General features: G+C 38.7%; 1 long non-coding RNA gene across 1 annotated transcript; it reads right to left on the bottom strand.

Moving 5' to 3' along the window:
- Positions 1-11,151: 11,151 nt before the first annotated feature.
- Positions 11,152-12,319, bottom strand: LOC131982318 (uncharacterized). The gene is made up of 4 exons (XR_009395375.1): positions 12,259-12,319; positions 11,735-11,967; positions 11,559-11,627; positions 11,152-11,456 (listed from the first exon to the last, which is right to left on the bottom strand). It is a non-coding gene; the product is annotated as an uncharacterized LOC131982318 (long non-coding RNA).
- Positions 12,320-14,652: the final 2,333 nt, after the last annotated feature.

The raw sequence follows: 14,652 nt of genomic DNA, 5'->3' as shown, positions 1-14,652 counted from the left end.
ACTATGGTTGGTACAGTTGACTTCTGGACCATCCTGGCTACTTCCTCAGTCATTATCAAACATTTTTACTGTATAATTTTGGAGAAATTAAGCCTCAAAATTGTCCTTTTTTGGTTTGTTTTGCACTGGAAAAGCACTCATACTCCATATTTACTGTACAATAACGACACTTTGGTCCATAAGTCCAGACTATGGTTGGTACAGTTGACTTCAGGACCATCCTGGCTACTTCCTCAGTCATTATCAAACATTTTTACTGTATAATTTTGGAGAAATTAAGCCTCAAAGTTGCATTTTTATCTTTTTTTTAAACAGAAAAAAGGCCTTATACTCCATATTTATTGTACAATAACGATACTTTGGTCCACAAGTTCAGACTATGGTTGGTACAGTTGACTTCTGGACCATCCTGGCTACTTCCTCAGTCATTATCAAACATTTTTACTGTATTACTTTGGAAACATTAAGCCTCAAAGTTGTCCTTTTTTGGTTTGTTTTGCACCGGAAAAGCACTCATACTCAATTTTTACTGTACAATAACGACACTTTGGTCGATAAGTTCAGACTATGGTTGGTACAGTTGACTTCAGGACCATCCTGGCTACTTCCTCAGTCATTATCAAACATTTTTACTGCATCATTTTGGAGAAATTAAGCCTCAAAGTTGCATTTTTATCTTTTTTTTAAACAGGAAAAAAGGCCATACTTCATTTTTACTGTACAATAACGACACTTTGGTCCATAAATTCAGACTATGGTTGGTACAGTTGACTTCTGGACCATCCTGGCTACTTCCTCAGTCATTATCAAAAAATGTTACTGTATTATTTTGGAGAAATGAAGCCTCAAAGTTGGATTTTTATCTTTTTTTAAACAGGAAAAAAGGCCTTTTACTCAATTTTTACTGTACAATAACGACACTTTGGTCCATAAGTTCAGACAATGGTTGGTACAGTTGACTTCAGGACCATGCTGGCTACTTCCTCAGTCATTATCAAACATTTTTACTGCATCATTTTGGAGAAATTAAGCCTAGAAGTTGTCCTTTTTTGGTTTGTTTTGCACCGGAAAAGCAATCATACTCCATATTTACTGTACAATAACGACACTTTGGTCCATAAGTCCAGACTATGGTTGGTACAGTTGACTTCAGGACCATCCTGGCTACTTCCTCAGTCATTATCAAACATTTTTACTGCATCGTATTACTGCGGTCAAATGAGCCGTCGTTCGTCTTCGCGAAGTCAAGCCAGCCGCACAAACATTTTAACTGCGCCCGTAACATGGAGCTTACGGCGAATGCTCCGAGTCCACTGAGAAAGCTAGCGCTTGTTTAGAACCAAGTGAGATGACTTCCGGTTTTCAGAATAAGACGATGGAGGCAATCAATCAATCGTTTGTGTTGTGTGTGTGCGTGTGTGTGTGTGTTTGTTTTTTTTACACCGAAAAAGGTCTAATATCCCATTTTTACTGGACTGTAATATTTCTTTGCTCCATGAGTTCTGACAATGATGGCTACCTGGCTACTTCCTCAGTCATTGTCAAAGATTTTGTACTGTATTATTTTGGAGACATTTTTAATTTTTAAACAGAAAAAAGGCCTTATACTCCATATTTACTGTACAATAACGATACTTTGGTCCACAAGTTCAGACTATGGTTGGTACAGTTGACTTCTGGACCATCCTGGCTACTTCCTCAGTCATTATCAAACATTTTTACTGTATTATTTTGGAAACATTAAGCCTCAAAGTTGTCCTTTTTTGGTTTGTTTTGCACCGGAAAAGCACTCATACTCAATTTTTACTGTACAATAACGACACTTTGGTCCATATGTTCAGACTATGGTTGGTACAGTTGACTTCTGGACCATCCTGGCTACTTCCTCAGTCATTATCAAACATTTTTACTGTATTATTCTGGAGAAATGAAGCCTCAAAGTTGCATTTTTATCTTTTTTTAAACAGGAAAAAAGGCCGTATACTCAATTTTTACTGTACAATAACGACACTTTGGTCGATAAGTTCAGACTATGGTTGGTACAGTTGACTTCAGGACCATCCTGGCTACTTCCTCAGTCATTATCAAACATTTTTACTGCATCATTTTGGAGAAATTAAGCCTCAAAGTTGCATTTTTATCTTTTTTTTAAACAGGAAAAAAGGCCATACTTCATTTTTACTGTACAATAACGACACTTTGGTCCATAAATTCAGACTATGGTTGGTACAGTTGACTTCTGGACCATCCTGGCTACTTCCTCAGTCATTATCAAAAATTTTTACTGTATTATTTTGGAGAAATGAAGCCTCAAAGTTTCATTTTTATCTTTTTTTAAACAGGAAAAAAGGCCTTTTACTCAATTTTTACTGTACAATAACGACACTTTGGTCCATAAGTTCAGACAATGGTTGGTACAGTTGACTTCAGGACCATGCTGGCTACTTCCTCAGTCATTATCAAACATTTTTACTGCATCATTTTGGAGAAATTAAGCCTAGAAGTTGTCCTTTTTTGGTTTGTTTTGCACCGGAAAAGCACTCATACTCAATTTTTACTTTACAATAACGACACTTTGGTCCATATGTTCAGACTATGGTTGGTACAGTTGACTTCTGGTCCATCCTGGCTACTTCCTCAGTCATTATCAAACATTTTTACTGTATTATTCTGTAGAAATGAAGCCTCAAAGTTGCATTTTTATCTTTTTTTAAACAGGAAAAAAGGCCGTATACTCAATTTTTACTGTACAATAACGACACTTTGGTCGATAAGTTCAGACTATGGTTGGTACAGTTGACTTCAGGACCATCCTGGCTACTTCCTCAGTCATTATCAAACATTTTCACTGCATCATTTTGGAGAAATTAAGCCTCAAAGTTGCATTTTTATCTTTTTTTTAAACAGGAAAAAAGGCCATACTTCATTTTTACTGTACAATAACGACACTTTGGTCCATAAATTCAGACTATGGTTGGTACAGTTGACTTCTGGACCATCCTGGCTACTTCCTCAGTCATTATCAAAAATTTTTACTGTATTATTTTGGAGAAATGAAGCCTCAAAGTTTCATTTTTATCTTTTTTTAAACAGGAAAAAAGGCCTTTTACTCAATTTTTACTGTACAATAACGACACTTTGGTCCATAAGTTCAGACAATGGTTGGTACAGTTGACTTCAGGACCATGCTGGCTACTTCCTCAGTCATTATCAAACATTTTTACTGCATCATTTTGGAGAAATTAAGCCTAGAAGTTGTCCTTTTTTGGTTTGTTTTGCACCGGAAAAGCAATCATACTCCATATTTACTGTACAATAACGACACTTTGGTCCATAAGTTCAGACAACGGTTGGTACAGTTGACTTCAGGACCATGCTGGCTACTTCCTCAGTTATTATCAAACATTTTTACTGTATTATTTTGGAGAAATGAAGCCTCAAAGTTGGATTTTTATCTTTTTTTAAACAGGAAAAAAGGCCTTTTACTCAATTTTTACTGTACAATAACGACACTTTGGTCCATAAGTTCAGACAATGGTTGGTACAGTTGACTTCAGGACCATGCTGGCTACTTCCTCAGTCATTATCAAACATTTTTACTGCATCATTTTGGAGAAATTAAGCCTAGAAGTTGTCCTTTTTTGGTTTGTTTTGCACCGGAAAAGCAATCATACTCCATATTTACTGTACAATAACGACACTTTGGTCCATAAGTCCAGACTATGGTTGGTACAGTTGACTTCAGGACCATCCTGGCTACTTCCTCAGTCATTATCAAACATTTTTACTGCATCGTATTACTGCGGTCAAATGAGCCGTCGTTCGTCTTCGCGAAGTCAAGCCAGCTGCACAAACATTTTAACTGCGCCCGTAACATGGAGCTTACGGCGAATGCTCCGAGTCCACTGAGAAAGCTAGCGCTTGTTTAGAACCAAGTGAGATGACTTCCGGTTTTCAAAATAAGACGATGGAGGCAATCAATCAATCGTTTGTGTTGTGTGTGTGCGTGTGTGTGTGTGTGTGTTTGTTTTTTTTACACCGAAAAAGGTCTAATATCCCATTTTTACTGGACTGTAATATTTCTTTGCTCCATGAGTTCTGACAATGATGGCTACCTGGCTACTTCCTCAGTCATTGTCAAAGATTTTGTACTGTATTATTTTGGAGACATTTTTAATTTTTAAACAGAAAAAAGGCCTTATACTCCATATTTACTGTACAATAACGATACTTTGGTCCACAAGTTCAGACTATGGTTGGTACAGTTGACTTCTGGACCATACTGGCTACTTCCTCAGTCATTATCAAACATTTTTACTGTATTATTTTGGAAACATTAAGCCTCAAAGTTGTCCTTTTTTGGTTTGTTTTGCACCGGAAAAGCACTCATACTCAATTTTTACTGTACAATAACGACACTTTGGTCCATAAGTTCAGACTATGGTTGGTACAGTTGACTTCTGGACCATCCTGGCTACTTCCTCAGTCATTATCAAACATTTTTACTGCATCGTATTACTGCGGTCAAATGAGCCGTCGTTCAGAACCAAGTGAGATGACTTCCGGTTTTCAAAATAAGACGATGGAGGCAATCAATCAATCGTTTGTGTTGTGTGTGTGCGTGTGTGTGTGTGTTTGTTTTTTTTACACCGAAAAAGGTCTAATATCCCATTTTTACTGGACTGTAATATTTCTTTGCTCCATGAGTTCTGACAATGATGGCTACCTGGCTACTTCCTCAGTCATTGTAAAAGATTTTGTACTGTATTATTTTGGAGACATTTTTAATTTTTAAAGAGAAAAAAGGCCTTATACTCCATATTTACTGTACAATAACGATACTTTGGTTCACAAGTTCAGACTATGGTTGGTACAGTTGACTTCTGGACCATCCTGGCTACTTCCTCAGTCATTATCAAACATTTTTACTGTATTATTTTGGAAACATTAAGCCTCAAAGTTGTCCTTTTTTGGTTTGTTTTGCACCGGAAAAGCACTCATACTCAATTTTTACTGTACAATAACGACACTTTGGTCCATAAGTTCAGACTATGGTTGGTACAGTTGACTTCTGGACCATCCTGGCTACTTCCTCAGTCATTATCAAACATTTTTACTGTATTATTCTGGAGAAATGAAGCCTCAAAGTTGCATTTTTATCTTTTTTTAAACAGGAAAAAAGGCCGTATACTCAATTTTTACTGTACAATAACGACACTTTGGTCGATAAGTTCAGACTATGGTTGGTACAGTTGACTTCAGGACCATCCTGGCTACTTCCTCAGTCATTATCAAACAGTTTTACTGCATCATTTTGGAGAAATTAAGCCTCAAAGTTGCATTTTTATCTTTTTTTTAAACAGGAAAAAAGGCCTTATACTTCATTTTTACTGTACAATAACGACACTTTGGTCCATAAGTTCAGACTATGGTTGGTACAGTTGACTTCTGGACCATCCTGGCTACTTCCTCAGTCATTATCAAACATTTTTACTGTATTATTTTGGAGAAATTAAGCCTCAAATTTGTCCTTTAGCTCAGAATACTGTCTTTTTCTGTTTTTAGACAAAATACATGCATATGGTGCATCATGACAAACACTTGGCAATTTAAGGGTTAAAAACAGAAAAAAAGTCATTAATAGTTGATGTTTATTATTAGGACTGATTTTTATTTTAAAATTAAAAAAAAATAATTTATAAGGTTTTCATAGCTTGATAAAACATCCACACATTTATGTGCAACACGAGTATTTAAAAGAGGCATCTAAGGTTTAATTATTTTATAATTTAGATGATTTATTTAGTATTACACATCTAACCTATAGTTTAAGTATGAGAGTAGTCATTTGGATTTATTTATTTATGTTTACGTATTTAGCTGTCCTGATTTAATTCAGATTTCTATCAGCTGTGGAAGGAGGACAGGGTGTGTTTTTTGTTTTTTGTTTTTTGTTAACTGACAGGTGGACAAGAAAGAGAGGACCGACACAGTGTTTGACCTCATGTTGAGTTAAAGAGCGTTTTGATTTAAAATAAATATGGAAAAGAGGAAACGAGTGACTCAAGCAGACATAACCCTGTACCATAGCACAGCGTTTTTTAATAGAAAAAGGACAAGACATCCCTTTCTCTTCCACTGTCCGAAGGTGATGTCTTAATGCTAGCAAATTTCACAGTTCCATTCACCAGCCTTTGCCTGCTGAAGTGTTGCAGAGTCCATGTTCAGGCACTCCACATGGAACCACCGGCAACATGTGTCACACTGTGTCTGTAAAAGGCATGCAAGTATAAATGTTAATTTTTAATCATGATGGACATAAGATAATGATATTCTAAGTTTTATTTTATATTTCCTAGTTTCATCTTTCAAAGACACGATAACTATGTTTTGTCATCTTGGTTATAGCTTCACAGCCTGGTATTTAGGTTGATGTGTTTGATATTTCACTGTGTAGAAATGTATTCAGTGTAACACGATACATAATGGATATAAAAGATATAACATTGCAAGGTTGGCCTGACCATTGTTTTTGCATTATTCATGAAAATCACTAAGTAATTCTATAGGCTATTTTCCATAACATTAAATTTTCTAGCAACACCCTTTGATGAGTAGTTATCTTGATTATTCTCCAGATCAAAATCTTGTCATTTGTAATCTCAATCTAATGAAAACCCCTTTTCCTGGATTCTTTTTAGGAAAACATGCTTATCATTATGGCTAAGGAGTGAAACTCAGGATGCTTGTGTGTTACTTGTCATTATTCTGTCCTTGTTGCTTCCATCCACTTTAAATTAGAGCATATGAAATAAAAAAAAACCCACCACTCCCACACAAAAACCTACCCAGTTTTTTAAGGCAGGCCCCGGAAGTGGTGGTTTCACTGCTGCACACATGGCACAGCTGGTGTCTATGTTAAACACTAACATAAAATTGAAATCATTAGTTTTGACACATCAGACTATTGTCATTTTAACAACAAAAGTAAACATCTTCCTATTATAGCATATTGAAAACAAGTTCACAAAGTGTTTAGAGTAATACTGTGTCACTGTACATTTAAAATCCACTGTTACACACCTGAGGCTTGCAGAACTTCAATCGCCACCTGTTTCCTTTCCTCTGCCATCTCGTCTGGAGCTGTCCCAAAGGTCATCTTTGCTCTTTTAGGAAAAGCCTCCATGACTGCCTTTGCCATCTGAACCGTTAAACAAAGTTTGTATAAGTTTGAAAGTCTGCTAAATACAGCAAGTGGAATTGCACTAAAAGAGAAATAAAAAAAAAACTTGATATGTCGATCATTTTGATAAAATAAGAAACATTCTTATTACCTTGATGACAATTACCCCACAGCTGGACCCATCTCTTTGGATTGGGTGTTTTAGAACATCACCTTTCCACTTGATATTTACCCAGTCACTCTTTCCGTGACAAGTCCTCCTCATTTTGAAGTACTTGCTATGTCAGAAAAGGTTTAAAGTGATTAATATTATGAATACGTACACATACATTACACACCCCATTAACAATGCCGTGGTCAATGCATTTGGTTGGCAAGAGGGTTCGACAGAAGTGTGTTAATATTCAAGGGTCAGAATTGAAAATAATATTTCTGTTCTGCAGTCTCACCTCAAACCTGTTGTTTGATACATATTGATTACTGTAAGCCTCTTTTACAGCATTGCATCTTGCTACAGTTGCGCTGGACAGGTAGAATAGCTTACCATAATCTGTTTGCTGCATCATCTGAGTCCGACTGCTCAGTTGTGCTGTGTGCGGGATCGACCAGATAGACAGAACTATCTGCGGCACTGATGTACTGTAAACAGGAGAAAATATGACAATATTTAAAAATTACTCATGACATCCAAAGGAGAATTGAAGGCAGTTGTGATGTGTGAGTTAACGACCTACCAGAAGTTTCCAGTGAATATCACTTATGTTAACAAAGGACACAATAGCCTTATATTTATCAAAGTTGATCTGTAACAAAATTAAAAATCAGTGAATCATTTTATACGTGATTTCTGCTATTGTAGCAGCATAGAGGTGCTGGCTGTTTAGTGCCACTGGTGGCGGTAATGAGGTGGGCCGTATAAAAGCCGCCGTCCTCTCCTCGCGATTCCTTTTGCATCCGCGTCATTGGTGCGTCACTTCCGGGTCCCCGGTTGTTTAGCCGACAGGTATGGCTGCCCGCTGTTTCAACTCATTGATCGCTTGGTTCTTTCTGCGTGCTCACGGCATTTGTGTTTGCAGGGTGATTGTTTGCATGCTGCTCTGGGCAACTCATGTGCGGCGGTGCCTTCTGTTTGGTGAGTGTCCCCTCTTTCTCGGCGTGTTAATTGATACTGTCTGACGGCTAACGCTAGTGTGGTCACAGGTGAACGCCAGCAGCAGCCGGTGTCCTCTCTCCCTCCCTCCTCCTTGAGAGTCTGGCTACATGCCAAAGCCCTTATTTCGCATCTATGCGTCCCTCACTTGCGCCGTTCACTTGCGTCTTAGTCCCGCCCACCGGGGATGCATGGAGAGACGCAAGTGAGGGAAGCGAGGAGAGGAGAAACGATTTAAGAGACATGAGACGTCCTTCCCTCCGAAGCGTCAGGTGAAGCGACGTCCGTTTCTAATGACGGCGGCAGCGGATCACAGCTGGATCAGCTGTCAGTGGCTTTAACAGCTGGAGACATGCACTGATAACAATAATAATAATAAGTGTTTTCTCTGTTTAACAAACACCTGCACATGAATAACAACCTCCATTGTGTATTTATACTGTGAACTGTGTCCAGCTCAGGGGCACGGGAACGTCTTTATATAATTTATTAATTATTATTTGCTGCTGTATTAGGACAACTATTAGGGCCAAGTATGAAAAAAAAAAAAAAAAATACGGACCCGGGGGAGGGGGGTAATACTGGTCCATGCCTCACTGGGTCCGTCCGGTGCCACACACATACACACACAGACACACACACACACACACACACTTCAAAAAGATGAATAAAGATTCCATAAACCCGGCTCCATGGCACGCGTAAAGACGCATCATATGAGGATGACCGTGAGGAATGAAGGCTGGGAACAATAAACCTGCTGCTGTGAAAAAAGTTTAGACCAACGTTACACACTGTAACAGTCAACAAGAAGCAGAGGAGGTCTGAAAGAGACAGCGTTCCGTGTGAACGCGAGGAGGAGGGAGCGTCAGTCGGATCACTCTGATAAAACACCTCAAACAAAGCGAGTGATGGAGAAGAAGAGACATCCCGCAGGTAGAAAGGAATGAAATGTGGTGATGTCGTAACATCACCTCATGTTATCTGTTTTTAATCATGCCATGGTGGCTGGGTCCCTCTCCCCTGGGTTCCTATTTATTTATTTATTTCGTATATTGCCCTAATACGCCGTCGTAGTAGACGATCCTGGTGATAAATTAATTATTTAATATACCAGAACATGATTGTGTCCGCTGAACACCGGCCAATATTTTATTAGGTTAGATGATGAAGGTAAAATGTAAATTATGTCACTCAGTAATGATCAGCCTCGCGTGGTACTGATGAAAATGACAAACAATGTAAAAGTGTTTCTTGCTGACAGACAGACTCTCAGACTCTCTACTGTTTGTTTTTTTACTTTAATAATATCCATAATAAATCTGTACGGTGGAAAAAACAGATCACGAAAAGGAAAAAGGAAAATAACTTCTAGAGCGATCTTTCTCTTAATTTATTATAAATGTAGAAATATGTTTGTGGTGTTTTTGTTGTTCAGAGTCACAATAAAACAGATTTTAATTACATGGTGAATCATATAAATAAAATATAAAACTTGTGGTGACACACTTTAGTTTAATCTGTGATCTGTCTTCACTCCGGTATCAAACTACAGCGATGTTGATGTATAACATCAGTCCGATCAGCTGCTGCGTCTATTCAACGAGTCAGGGGGCGGGGCCACCGCTAAAAGACTTCCGCATAGGATTCTCTCGTGTATCCTCGCTTGTGCCTCCTCCGATATGCCTCCTCTATCCTCTATCCTCTATCCTCCGTTCACAAATAAGAGCTTTGGGACGGTCTTAAAGATGGCGCCCGCGAAAGAACTTCCGGTTCAAGCGAGGATAGAGGATAGAGGAGGCGAAACTTAAGGGCTTTGGCATGCAGCTTATGTGTGTGTTCCTAACAGGTATGTGTGTATTAGTATGGTCAACTACAGTATTATAATATCAAGCCGTAATGCTAACAGTATCTCTTTCTAATTAGGAGTGTGCAATTAGCTGGTGGTTGCTGCTGCTTTGTCTCCGCGGCCGCTTTGTCTTTATTAAAGACTGTCCATACTAAAGACGTTGTCTCCACTAAAACTGTCATCTGTAATCACCCTGCTGGAGCTCGTTCCTGGGCTGCTAAATGCGCAACCGCGCTCAATAGATCTGGTGTATTGCAGCCGAGCTGCTGCCCGCTGTTGACGGCCCACACCGTGCCCCCAGAACACTGATTCGGACTCTGATCCAGACCCGGAATGAGTGTTTTATTATAAGTGTTTATTTTAGGATTATTTTGTACACCATGTTGTAGTTTGAGGATTAAAATGGGCAGTCACTGATTTTGTTAACATTTGATTTTGTGTTTGTTTTTGTTGATTTGCCCACTAATTTGTTTTTCCCTTTTTCTTTAGTTGCTGGAGACTGGTGGTGGTGGTGCTCGTGCTCGGGTGGTGGTGTCCTCCCCTTTTCTGTCGTTTGCTGTGTCCTGGGAGTGGTCTTCACTAGAGTGTATCACGTATGTCGGGTGTTTTAAGTTGATTTCTTTATTGTTGGTGGATCTCTTCCCCCCTCTGCACTAGCCCTTCTCCATACAGTCAGCTCCAGCTCTCTCTCCCCCCCGTTTTTAAGATTATTGTGAAAAAATATAATAAAACTATTTCTATTTTCATAACCACGTCTCCTGCCTTTGAGTAAACCTTACCTGTGTGCTGCTCCCAAATTAATTCCCTGGGTGAAATTCCCAGGGTGGCGTTGTCAGTTTCTTTCCTTAATTTGGCTGTTTAAATTATAAGGTTTAATTTCTTTAGTTCACTTTACACTCGCCACACTATGAATAAATGGCTCTTTGGAATATGATAGAATATGAATATGAATAGAATATGATAGTTCAGCCCTAACACAAAACAAACCAAAGATAATAAATCACATACTTTGAGTATGAAATCAAAAAGAATTTTCAAAGGTAGCTACATTAAAAGGGCGTGATCGTTGCTGTTAGCAGCTTCACTTGTTTTTATGTCTTTATGATTAGTGGTTTGGTTACTTTAATGAAAGTACTTACCTCGCCTACAAGCCACTGGTGAGGCCTTAGTGTTCTGAACTCACTGTGGTGAATTACAAAGTTGTGCCCTGTAATTTGAGAGGGCACCACAGAAATAACCACTTCTGTGTCTCTTTTTTTCCACAGTTTTGTGACCTGTCAATCATAAAAAGCAATTATTTATTTTTGTGACAGTGTGTTAATTAAATTCAAAACATGAAATTTAATTAAAAATATATTAGAGAATATTGGTCATACTTGTGATTCGAGATCTTCTGCAGTGTCACTGACCAGTGAAGATGGAGGTTGTATTTTGCCTTGGGGACTCTAGGGGTGGAAGTAGCAGTGTTAACATAATGTAGTACATATTGCATTCAGTTGCAATTAATCATCTCACAAGATGCTTTTATAACGTCTTGCCTCAAATAAATTACCTGAGATGGAGAACGATTTTCAGATGTTTTTTTATGTTTTCTGATCAATTTCCCTAAAATAAACAGACACACCATAGGTTATTCTGTACTTTATACTTAATGGCAAATTTCTCAAAAACACTTATCTCATTCTTCTTTTGTTTAAAGACAAAAGGCTTTGAAAGTTTCGACACATAAACCCCTCTTTTTCTTTGGGTTCTACTCTTCCACCGTTCCACATCCACCCGATGCGTCTAAAGTTAAACAAAATAACTGTCAATGTCAAATTATTTTAATAACATCACCTTAGCACATCATTGCATTGTTCCTTGTAACATGACATTACAATTAACAATCATAAACGTTCTAAGTTATTCAGTATGTTACTTGGAAAATGCTCTTTCATATGAATTTGTACTCTAAACCTTTCATTTTGGTGGGGTTACTTTTATTAGAAATTTAGAGAGCAATGGGAAGCGAAGTGCACAATCGCAAATTTATACATTCAAAGTAATTTATTTATGATCAATGTATGAACTTGTTACCTTCTTCTTTCTCCTTTTGGAGTCGGCATACTCCCTCAAGAGGGCCTTGAGAGTGACTTTGTATGCGTCTACAAAGTCATCAAGCCTTGCCATTTTCTTCCTCTGGAACCGGATTTGTTTGAGATCCCATTGGCTCTTTTCCATAATACCTTGGGTATTGTTATCCTGGGTGTAATTCTAGGGTTGGACATATAGATAACGTTCCATCAAAAATATCCAGCATGGAAATGTCCAAGTAACATTCATTTAATTTAACAGATGTTCAGCTTTATTGTACCTGTGTCGATTTACTGGCAGCTTTCCTATACTTTTTGCTCAGGCTGTCGTAAACTGGGCCTGTTCCATGACGACCCAAATCCCCTGGCAGAAGATTTTTTTTTTGTAAATTAAAGATATCAAAGAAATAACTACAGTATAACAATTATCACAATTAAACAGGACTCACCTAGGAGTAATCCACACCACAGGGCAGCCTGAGGAAGAAAGTATCGCATCAAGGTAGGGATGAACGTTGGACTGAAGTACGTGTTTTCATCACCCTCTTGGTCCAGATTTTCCCTCCCAATCACTTCCTCGAAGTGTTGTTGAAAGGGTGTTGGCCCCACGTCGTTCTAGAAGAAATTTATACAAAAACATAACACTTTTTCAGAAATACTAAAGCGTGCAGCCAGGGCAGGTGCAGCCTGCTATTTTCAGACTACCTGTATCATACATTTTCAGTTGGGGTCTATTCACACCTGTTTATTATCTGTAACCTATCTATCTCCATTGCGAAGCACTTATCCTTAATGCTTGAAATTAAAAACACAAATGTGTCTGAAGTTTAAAATTTCTGAGTAAGGAACACCCAAAAGTTATATCCAAACCAAAAATGTAACAGTTGCAGTAAAGATAAAGATACCTCATAGCCCTGGCTTGTAAGTGAAGAGTCCTCAGGACATGGTCTATTCTTTGTGAGCAGCATTTGGATGTTTTCAAAATGCTTGCTGACATTGTCTCCACTGTGGGAACTGGAGAATACCACATTGGTACTGAGGACAAGTTCATCCACTTCCCTCAGGGTTGATGCTTGGGTCATACATCCAAAAACATGCATAGCCAACTTGTAATGTTTGGTGGCACTACAAAGGAAAATTGCAAAATCTGTATTAGAGATTATATAAACCAGCTATGTCTGAATTTTTAAGCATATTAACATAAAAATACCACTTACTGTTTTTTGCAAAGTTCTTTGCCATTTTTCATGACATGACTTAGGCATCTATGGATGATTGGAAGGCTGATGGCATCCTCTTTTGCCTGACCACTCACAATCATGTAGTATCTGGTGAGGAGTTCCTGCAGACTTACTCCACAGAAATTGATTGTGAGTGATTGTAGAAGGACCACTGAACTATCACAGATGAACATGACCGGTCTGGTTTTGGCTTTTGAGCCATGCTGTTTCATTAGTCCAGTGACCACTGACCCCAAGAAATATGATATAGAAGTTGTGGTGTGGTCACTTGTCACAAATGTGGCTACAGGGAGAGGGGAAGATCCCTTTGATGGGTGGCGAACAACCACCTCATATACATAAAAGGGTGCTGTCTGGCATTTGCCCTTAACCACAATGCTGCCCGTTGCGTCAATATAAACAATGTCCTCTTTGCATCTTTCAAAGACGACATTGAGTGTTTTGGAAGAAAAGAGCATTACACCTTTTGGATGTAGGCTGATTTTCTGTAGCACTCTATTTTCAGGGTCATCCTCCTCTTCTTTGAGCATCCTAAGTAGGCTGAGGAATTCATTTTTATGTCTTCTCCTTTTCTTTTTCTCACTCCATGACAATGTTTTCATGACACCAGTTGCAGGGACCTGGTCCCTGCACCCTGATGCCATTACAATGTCATCTACCTTTTCAATACTGTCAAGGAAGACACTCCTGGGCATTTTGGTGGCAAGGATCTGGGACAGGGCATCTCTCTCATTGCCTCGCACCGGCCGTCTTTTCACCTGATCCCATCGGTGGCAAACAAAACTTCACCTGAACGTGACCAGGGCTTTCAATGATGACTCCTCTGGGACTACTATGTCTACCTCTACTGGGCAGTCATCAAAAACGCAGCAGCCCGAACAAACAAAGACTGGACCACTTCTACTGGAGCCAATGGATTTCACCCTGTGTCTTTTAAAGGCAAAACTGCAAAGGGGATGTATGGTTTGAATGCCCTTTGCCATGACTGAAGTCCAGTTGAGGGTTTTGAAATTATAAAGAAATTGTTTCTTCCTCAGCTTTGTCCAGTCTTTTTGGTCAATAAAAAAGAAACAAGGTGGCGGCGGCAGTGGATGCTTGAAAAACTCATCTTCTTCGGATGTGTTTCCTGCATCAGAAGGGACTGGTTCAATCTGCAA

Source organism: Centropristis striata, chromosome 12, assembly GCF_030273125.1.
Source record: "Centropristis striata isolate RG_2023a ecotype Rhode Island chromosome 12, C.striata_1.0, whole genome shotgun sequence".
NCBI lineage: Eukaryota > Metazoa > Chordata > Actinopteri > Perciformes > Serranidae > Centropristis > Centropristis striata.
This window is presented reverse-complemented; position numbering and strand designations above follow the sequence as displayed.